Source organism: Chiloscyllium plagiosum, chromosome 7 (assembly GCF_004010195.1).
Source record: "Chiloscyllium plagiosum isolate BGI_BamShark_2017 chromosome 7, ASM401019v2, whole genome shotgun sequence".
Taxonomy (NCBI): domain Eukaryota; kingdom Metazoa; phylum Chordata; class Chondrichthyes; order Orectolobiformes; family Hemiscylliidae; genus Chiloscyllium; species Chiloscyllium plagiosum.
In genome coordinates, this window is record NC_057716.1 from 109,913,896 (window position 1) to 109,923,421 (window position 9,526).

The 9,526-nt window shown below is 42.9% G+C and overlaps 1 protein-coding gene across 4 annotated transcripts in view; it reads left to right on the forward strand.

Annotated features, from left to right (window-relative positions):
* LOC122551869 (E3 ubiquitin-protein ligase MARCHF4-like) overlaps positions 1-9,526 on the forward strand; it is a 275,970-nt gene that overhangs the window by 198,138 nt on the left and 68,306 nt on the right. The window lies entirely within an intron of this gene.

The window sequence follows — 9,526 nt, forward strand, 5'->3', positions numbered from 1 at the left end:
CTTTCGACCTATCACATTTCCAACACCCCTCCCCCAAGTCCCTCCTCCCTACCTTTTATCTTAGCCTGCTGAACACACTTTCCTCATTCCTGAAGAAGGGCTCATGCCCGAAACGTCGTTTCTCCTGCTCCTTGGATGCTGCCTGACCTGCTGCGCTTTTCCAGCAACACATTTTCAGCTACTGAATAAACTAGCAGAGAGAAATAATAAACAGGTGAATAAAGCATCATTGGTGAAGTACAATTTATAGTGGATGGCCCAAATGAGAATTCTAAATACCAATGCACATGGTGTAAGGAATAAACTAAATAAGTTGTAAGCATTACCTACAACTGAGACTGAGAATTAAACATGCCAGTTTATAAAGATTTATCAGATGGATAAGGAAGATGTTAGAGGGGGTAGAGTAGCCTTACCGGTTAGAAACAAAATCACTTCAATGGTGATGGAGGATATGATGAGTGGAAAAACACCCAGTGGAAACCTGCTGGATGGAACTAAGGAACAGTAAAGAATCAAAAACTATAATAGATGTTTTGTATAGACCCCCTGGTAACAGCACTAAAATGCTAGATTGTCTAAATGCAGAAATTAGGCAAGTATGTAGTAAAAGCAGAGTAGTGCTAATGGAGGATTTTAACTTTGATATTGATTGGGAGACACTGACAATCACCTGTCAGAAAGGTATTGAATTCTGGAGTCGGGGGTAGCTCTCTACACGAATATGTCCTGGATGAGCAAGGGGACAAACAATATTGGATTTAGTAATCAGTAATGAGCCTGATTTAGTTAGCAACCTAACTGAGTGAAAATTTATCAAATAGTGATTATAACATGATTGACTTCAAAGCAGCATTGGAAAGGAAAAAGCACGAATTTAGATGAGGTAAGGCCTTCATAAATAAGATGAGACAGAGACTGTCCACAGTAAATTGGGAAAATCTGCTAATGGGAAAACAACTAAAGAACAGTAGAAAATGTTTATAGAAACATTTATTGCAATACAGAATCACTTTATACCATAAGAGGGGATAGGTTCACTTAGAGTCATAGAGAAGTACAGCATAGAAACAGACCCTTTGGTCCAACTCATCCATGCTGACCAGATATCCACCCCTAATCTAGCCAGCATTTGGCCCATATCCTTCTAAACCCTTCCTATTCATATAGCCATCTAGATGCCTTATAAATATTATTATGTACCAGCCTCCACCACTTCCTCTGGCAGCTCATTCCATACATGCACCACTCTCTGCATAAAAAAGTTGCCCCTTAGGTCCCTGTTAATTTTTTTCCCTCTCACTCTAAACCTATGCCCTCTAGTTCTGGACTCCCCCACCATAGAGAAAAAACCTTGTCTATTTACCCTATCCATGCCTCTCATGATTTTAAAAACCTCTATAAGGTCACTCCTTAGCCTCCGACGCTCCAGGGAAAATAGCCCCAGCCTATTCAGCCTCTCCCTATAGCTCAAATCCTCCAACCCTGGCAGCATCCTTGTAAATCCTTTCTAAATCCTTTTAAGTTTCACAACATCCTTCTGATAGAAGGGAGACCAGAATAGCCCACAATATTCCAAAAGTTGCCTAACCAATAAAAATAGCCATGGATAGCTAAAGAGACAATGGGCAGCAAAAAACCAAAAGAAAGGTTTACAAAAATGCACAAAACAGCACAGAGCCTAAGAATGGGAAAGATACAAAACCAGCAAAAAGTGGGGATATTATCAACAACTATGACAGCCATGTTGATTAATTACTTTGTCTCAGTATTTACAGTAGAAAAGGAAGTCAGCTTACTGGAAGTTCCAGGGAAATTAATAGTGAATTGGAGCAGAGACTAAATAAAATTAATGTAAGTAAAATTGATAATGAGGAAATTAATTGAACTAAAGTGTGACAAGTTCCAAGGCCTGACAGTTTCCACCCGAGGGTGTTAAAGGAAGTGGGGAAGCACATTATAGATGCCCTAACTATAACCTTTCAGTGTTCCTAGGTTCAGGAGTCGTCCCTCTGGACTGGAAAATTGCACATATCATTCTGCTTTATAAGAAGGGCGAAAGAGGAAAACCAGGGAATTACAGACCAGTTAGCCTAACATCTGTGATGGGGAAATTGTTGGACTCTATAATCAAGGATAGGGTAACTGAATACCTCAAGAATTCAGTTAATCAGGGAGATGCAGCATGGATTCATGACAGGTAGGTCATGCCTGACAAACCTCTTTGAACTTTTTGAAGACGTATCAAAGGTAATGGACAGGGGAATGTCTGTGGATGTTTATGTAAACTTCCAGAAGCCATTTGATAAAGTGCCACAAAAAAAGAGACTGGTAACTAAGGAAGAAGCCCACAGAATTTAGGGCAAATTACTGACATAACTGGGAAATTGGTTAAGTGGCAAATGCCCCTGTGAATGGCAAGAGGTCCAGAGGAGATTTGCAAGCATAATCCTGGGGATGAAGGGGTTGTCATATGAATAGCAGCTGAGGACTCTGGGTCTGTACTTGATTGAGTTTAGAAGGTTTGAAGGGTGATCTCATTGAAACTTACAGAATACTGAGAGTCCTGGATAGAGTGATTGTGGAGAGGATGTTCACTAGTAGGAGAGACTAGGACTTGAGAGCACAGCCTCAGAGTGAAAAGACAACCCTTTAGAACTGAGATGAGAGAGAATTTCTTCTCAGAGGGTGGTTAATCTGTGGAGCTTGAGAAACATATCAGCCATGATTGAATGTTGGAACACCCTTGATGGGCCAAATGGCCTAAATCTGGTACAGTCTTATGAATGTAGAGATCATGGGTAGGTACTCATATTGGCAAAACTGTGGCAGATGGAGCTCAATGTAAGCAAGTGTTAGGTTATCTATCTTTGATAAGAAAAAGATCAGGGCACCTTTTAGATGGTATTGTTAAATATAATGGATTTCCAAAGAGACTTTGGGGTTCAGGTGCATATATCTTTGAAATGCTATGAATAGGTGCAGAAAATAATCAAGAAAGCTAATGGTAGAGTTTACATCTAGAGGACTTGAGTACAAGGATACAGAAGTAATGCTGCAGCTATACAAAACAATCGTTAAACCCCACTTAAGAGTACTGTGAGCAGGTTTGGACGTCATATCTTTGTAAGGATATATTGGCTTTGCAAGGAGTACCAGAAAGGTTTACAAGAATTAAAACCTGTGAAATAACTCCACAAAGGCTGGTGTCACGTCACCAGGTCACCCTTTATTTACATGTGGAGAGTCCTTGACACTGATCCAGCTTCCTCAGAGCCAGTTCACAGTCAACAGAACTCCTAACACTCCTTTTTATATCTATCAGCAAGGTCTCCCTGATTGGACCAGATTAACTCCAGGTTCTCCAACATCCAGGTCATTTATAAAAATGATAAACAGTAGTGGACCGAAACAGATCCTTGCGGTAGAGCACTTGTAACTAAACTCCAGGATGAACATTTCCCATCAACCACTATCCTCTGTCTTCTTTCAGCTAGCCAACTTCTGATCCAAACCGCTAAATCACCCTCTATCCCATGGACTTACCTATTTTCACACTTTCCAGAATTGCTAATACCTCCTCCTTGTGAACCTCAATCCCGTCTAGTCTAATAACCTGTATCTCAGTATTGTCTTCAACAACACTGTCTTTTTCCAGTGTGAATACTGATGAAAAATATTCATTTAGCGCTTCCCCACCTCCTCGGACCCCATGCACAACTTCCCATTACTATCCTTGATCGGCCCTAATCTTTTTCTATTCATTCTTTTGTTCCTGATATACCTGTAGCAAACTTTAGGGTTTTCCTTGATCCTATCTGCCAATGAGAGCTCTTCCTAGCTCTCTCTTTCGGTCTTTCCTAGTTAACTTGTAACTCTCAAGCACCCTAACTCAGCCTTCATGTCTCATCCTAACATAAGTCTACTTCTTTCTCTTGACAACAGATTCAATTTCTTTAGTAAACCATGGTTCCCTTGCTGAACCACTTCATCTCTGCCTGACAGATACATACTTATCAAGGACAAACCTTAGCTGTTCCTTGAATAAGCTCTACATTTCAATTGTGCCCATCCCCTGCAGTTTCCTTCCCCATCTTATGTATCCTAACTCTCGCCTAATCGCATCGTAATTGCCTTTCCCCCAGCAATAATTCTTGCCCTTCGGTATATAACTATCCCTTTCCATCGCTGAAGTAATCATAACCGAATTGTGGTCACTATCACTGAAGTGCTCACCTACCTCCAAATCTAACATCTGGCCTGGTTCATTACCCAGTACCAAATCCAATGTGGCCTCGCCCCTTGTCGGCTTGTCTACATACTGTGTCAGGAAACCATCCTGTACACATTGGACAAGAACTGACCCATCTAACTATTGTATTTCCAGTCAATATTTGGAAAGTTAAAGTCCCCCATAACAACTATCTTGTTACTCTCGCTCCTACCCAGAATTATCTTTGCTATCCTTTCCTCTACATCTCTGGAACTATTTGAAGGCCCATAGAAAAATCAGGATGACCTCTCCTTTCCTGTTTCTAACCTCAGCCCATATTACCTCAGTAGACAAGTCCTCAAATATCCTTTCTGCCACCGTAATACTGTCCTTGACTGACAATGCCACACCACCGCCTCTTTTACCATCTTCTCTGTTCTTACAGAAACATCTAAATTCCAAAACCTGCAACAACTATTCCTTCTCCTGCTTTATCCATGTCTCCGAAATGGCCATAACATCGAAGTCCCAGGTACCAACTCATGCTGCAAGTTCACCCATCTTATTCCAGACGCTCCTGGTGTTGAAGTAGACACACTTCAAACCACCTTCCTGATTGCCGGTGAACTGTTGCGACCTTGAAACTATATTTCTGACCTCACTGCTCAACCTCCTGGACACTTAAACTAAGCCCTCTCGAAGAGCATTATCAAATTACCCCCTTCAGGATATTGATACCCCTCTGGTTCAGGTGTAGATCATCCTGTAGAGATCCCACCTACCCCAGAATGAGTCCCAATTATCCGAAACCCTCCCTCCTGCACCATTCCTGTAGCAATGTATTTAACTCCTCTCTCTCCCTCTTCCTCACCTCGCCAGCACATGGCATGGGAAACAAACCAAAAATAACAACTCTGTTTGTTCCAGCACTAAGCTTCCACCCTAGCTCCCTAAATTTCTGTCTTAAATCCCCATCCCTTTTCCTACCTATGTCATTAGTGTCTATGTGGACCATAACTTGGGACTGCTCCCCCTCCCCATCCAGGATCCCAAAAACACGATGAGACATCACGAACCCTGGCACCTGGGAAGCAACACACCATGAGTCTCTCTCGTTCCCACAGAATCTCCTATCTGTCTCCCTAACTATAGAGTCCCCAATGAGTAATGCTCTGCTCCTCTTGCCCCTTCCCTTCTGAGCAACAGGGACAGACTCTGTGCCAGAGACCTGTACCCCTTGGCTTACCCCTACTCTAATACTCTATTCTTCAACGGATGAAGGCAAACATGCCATATGCCTTTTTGGCAACCTTATCAACTTACGTTGCCACTTTCAGGGAACTATGGACCTGTATTACTAGATCCCTCTGTATGGTGATGCTACTAAGATTTCTGCCAATTACTGTCTACTTTCCTCCTGCATTAGATCTCCCAGAATGCATCACCTCGCATTTGACAGATTAAATTCCACCTGCCATTTCTCTGCCTAAGTCTCTAGCCTATCTATATCCTGCTGTATGCCCTGGCAATCCTCCTCATTATTCGCAGCTCCTTAAATTTTTGTGTCATCCTCACCAATCAGGCCACCTGCATTCTGCTCCAAATCATTTTTATATATTACAAACAAGAGGGCCCCAATACTGACCCCTGCAGAACACCACTAGTCACAGACCTCCAAAATGAAAAACATTCTTCCACCATATTCTGTCTTGTATGACTAAGCCAGTTCTGCATCCATTTTACCAGCTCACCATGAATCCCATGTGATTCCACCTTCTGTATCAACCTGCCATGAGGGACCTTGCTAAACTCCACATAGACAACATCTGCCCCCCGCCATCATCAATCATCTTACTCACTTCCTCCAAAATCTCATTAAACACAACTTTCCCACACAAAGCTATGCTGCTTATCACTATTAAGTCCATATTTTTTCAAATGTGAGTGAATCCTAACCTAAGAATCTTCTCCAATCGTTTCCAGCCATTGAAGTTAGGCTTATTGGCTATAATTTCCCAGATCATCCCTGTTGTCCCATTTAAACAAATTAACAATGTTGGCTAATCTCCAGTTCTCTGGGATCTTTCCTGTAACGAAAGAAGATATAAAGATTTCATGTAAGGCTCCAGCAATTTCCTCACCAGCCTCCCTCAGTATTCCTGGATAGGTCCCTCAGATCCTGTACCTTAGTGCTTTTCAAAACACCCACAATTTGTTTTATATCGGCATGCCTTAGAATATTAACATACACCTCACAAGCCTCAACATCCACCCTGGCCTTCCCCTTTGTGAACACCAATGCAAAGTATTCATTAAGGACCTCACTCACTTTCTCCTGCTCCACAGATGATTTCCCTCCTATGTCATTGAGTGGACCTACCCTTTCGCTAGCTACCCTCTTGATCTTTATGTATGCATAAAACACCTTGGGATGTTCCTTAACCGTGTTTGCAAAAGACATTTCAAAGACATTTGGCCCTAATTCTTGGAGTTATTTCCGAGTATCTTTGTATTTTTTGAGGGCCCTGATTGTCTTTGGTTTCCAAAACTTTATGTATGCCTCCTTTTTTTTGATTGTGCTCTCAATTTCTCTTATCATCCATATCATTGTGAAGAACCTGTTCCAACAGTGCGCACTTTCACGTTGGACTGAACACAAATTGGTGTAGGAAACATGCAGGAACATTTGCCCCTTATAGCTTTTACACTTTCAGTGTAAAATAGCCCAGTCTGTATTTGCACAGTTGAAAATTCCCCATAATAATTATTTTATACTGTAATTTTCCTGCAGACTTGTTCTTGTACACTCTTTCCACTAGTTGGTGGTACAGGCGATATGACCACTCAATGGTTAGCACTCCCTCAGAAAGCCCGGGACCCAGTTTGCACATTCTCCCAGTGTCTGCATGAGTATCCTCCGGGCGCTCCAGTTTCCTCCCACAGTCCAAGGATGTGCAGGTTAGGTGGATTGGCTATGCTAAGTTGCCCATTGTGTCTGGGGATGTGTAGGCTAGGTGCATTAGCCATGGGAAATTCAGGGTTACAGGGATTGTTGCTGAGTGAGTCCCTCCCTGAGGCTGAGGGCATAGGCCTTTTTTTTATACTTCCCACAGACATTTTAGCACTGGGTCAGGTTCCTAAAGAAGGGCTTATGTCCGAAACGTCGAGTCTCCTGCTTCTTGGATGCTGCCTGACCTGCTGTGCTTTTCCAGCAACACATTTTTCAGCTCTGATCTCCAGCATCTGCAGTCCTCACTTCTTAAAACTCTGTTTCTGATACGGGCAACACCTTGGAAGACATTATTTTCCACTTCAGGTGGCAAAACTGTTGTGAGAGAGACAAAAAAAAAACCTGCAGTTGCTGGAATCCAAAGTAGACAAGCAGGAGGCTGGAAGAACACAACAAACCAGGCAGCATCAGGATGTGGGGAAGTCGAGGTTTCGAGTGTAACCATTCTTCAGGCAAAGGTGTTGAGGTAGTGACATCTAATGCATCCATCTCAGATTCCAAGGTATCTTCAATGCTAGATGCAGAGGGAGAATCCATGGGTTGTGGAACAGTTAGGAATTCAGTCCAGGTTTTGGGTATGATTTGCTGCCACACCGTTTGTGAATTTGCAGCTTTCATATGGTCCACATCCTTGCTAAGGACCATCACACCTACCTGAACCTTTTACGTCACTGGACCTGACCTCATGTCAACCATGCCTATTACCCCTTCCCATAGTTCCTTCACCAAACATTGTTCTCTGAAGTAAACTGTATCTCTCGCTTAATCGAGTCTTGTGTCTGGCATTGGAGTTCCAGATACAGTTTCACCACCCCATCTCCCATCTGCGCTCCCCCCCCCCATCCAGGAGGATTAGATTTAATCTGGGGAAGAGTCTTTTCCCCACTAGCAACTCTGATGGAGCTATCCCTGTGAGGCTGTAGGCTGTTTCTTTAAGCCTGCCTTCAAAGTTTGGACTGTACTTACTGCCAGACCATTGGATGGTATGGAACTGTCCATGCATGATGAATACTATTAGAGTTTAGGAAGTACTCAGATTCCCTGCTGATAAATGATGGCCTGTGATCTATGACCAACACGTTCTGGAGTCTGTATATTGCAAAAGATGCACACATTTTTTTGATCGTCATCCCCATATTTGACAATGCAGGTCCAGCCACTTTGAGTGGGTGTTTACAAATGACCTACATAGTCTATGTGTAACCAAGTTCAGGGTTTACCCGGCCATCCCACAATTATTGTTCCTGCTGCCACTCTGGGCACTGCTCAACCTATGCAGCTATGTCAGCAACCAATCTTGGCCAGCAGACATAACTTAAAACACAGAACTGGACAGCACAGGAACAGGTCCTTCGACCCACAACGTTGTGCCAAACACAATGCCAAATTAAACTAATTCCTTCTGCCTGCCCATGTCCATAACCCTCCATTCCTTGAATATTCATGTGTTTACCTAAAAGTCCCTTAAATGCCCCTATGTGCCTCCACCACCACCCCTAGCAGCGCATTCCAGACTCCTGCCACTGTGTTCCAGACTTCTGCCACTCAATGTAAAAAACTTGCTCCTCACATCTCATTTTGAAGTGTCTCTGTCTCATCCTAAATGCATGCCCTCTAGTATTAGACATTTCAACTCTGGGAAAAAGAATCAGACCATTATCTACGTATCTCATAGGTTTACAGACATCTACTAAGTCTCCCTTCAGCCTTTGCCACTCCAGAGAAAACAACTCGGGTTTTTCCAACCTCTCCTTAAAGCTCATATCCTCTAGTCCATGCAGCATCCTGGTAAACTTCTTCTGCACTGTTTCTAAAGCCTCCACATCCTTCCTGCAACCAAAAATGAATGCAATAATATGTGTGGCCTACCAAAGTCTCATAAAGCTGCAACATGACATCCAGACGCTTGGTACCCAATTATCCGATGAATAAAGGCAAGCATGCCTTATGCCTTCTTTACAACTGTTGGACCGAAGGGTCTGTTTCCGTGCGGTACATCTCTATGATTACGAGGTGCTGCATTTTTGGGAAATCAAACACTTAATGATAAGGTCTGGAGAGTGTTGCTGAACAAAGAGACCTTGGTGTGCAGGTTCATAACTCCTTGAAAGTAGAGTTGCAGATAGATAGGATTGTGAAGATGACTTTTGGTATGCTTTCCTTTATTGGTGGAGAAAGTGAGGACTGCAGATGCTGGAGATCAGAGCTGAAAATGTGTTGCTGGAAAAGCGCAGCAGGTCAGGCAGCATCCAAGGAGCAGGAGAATCGATGTTTCGGGCATGAGCCCTTCTTCAGGAATGAGG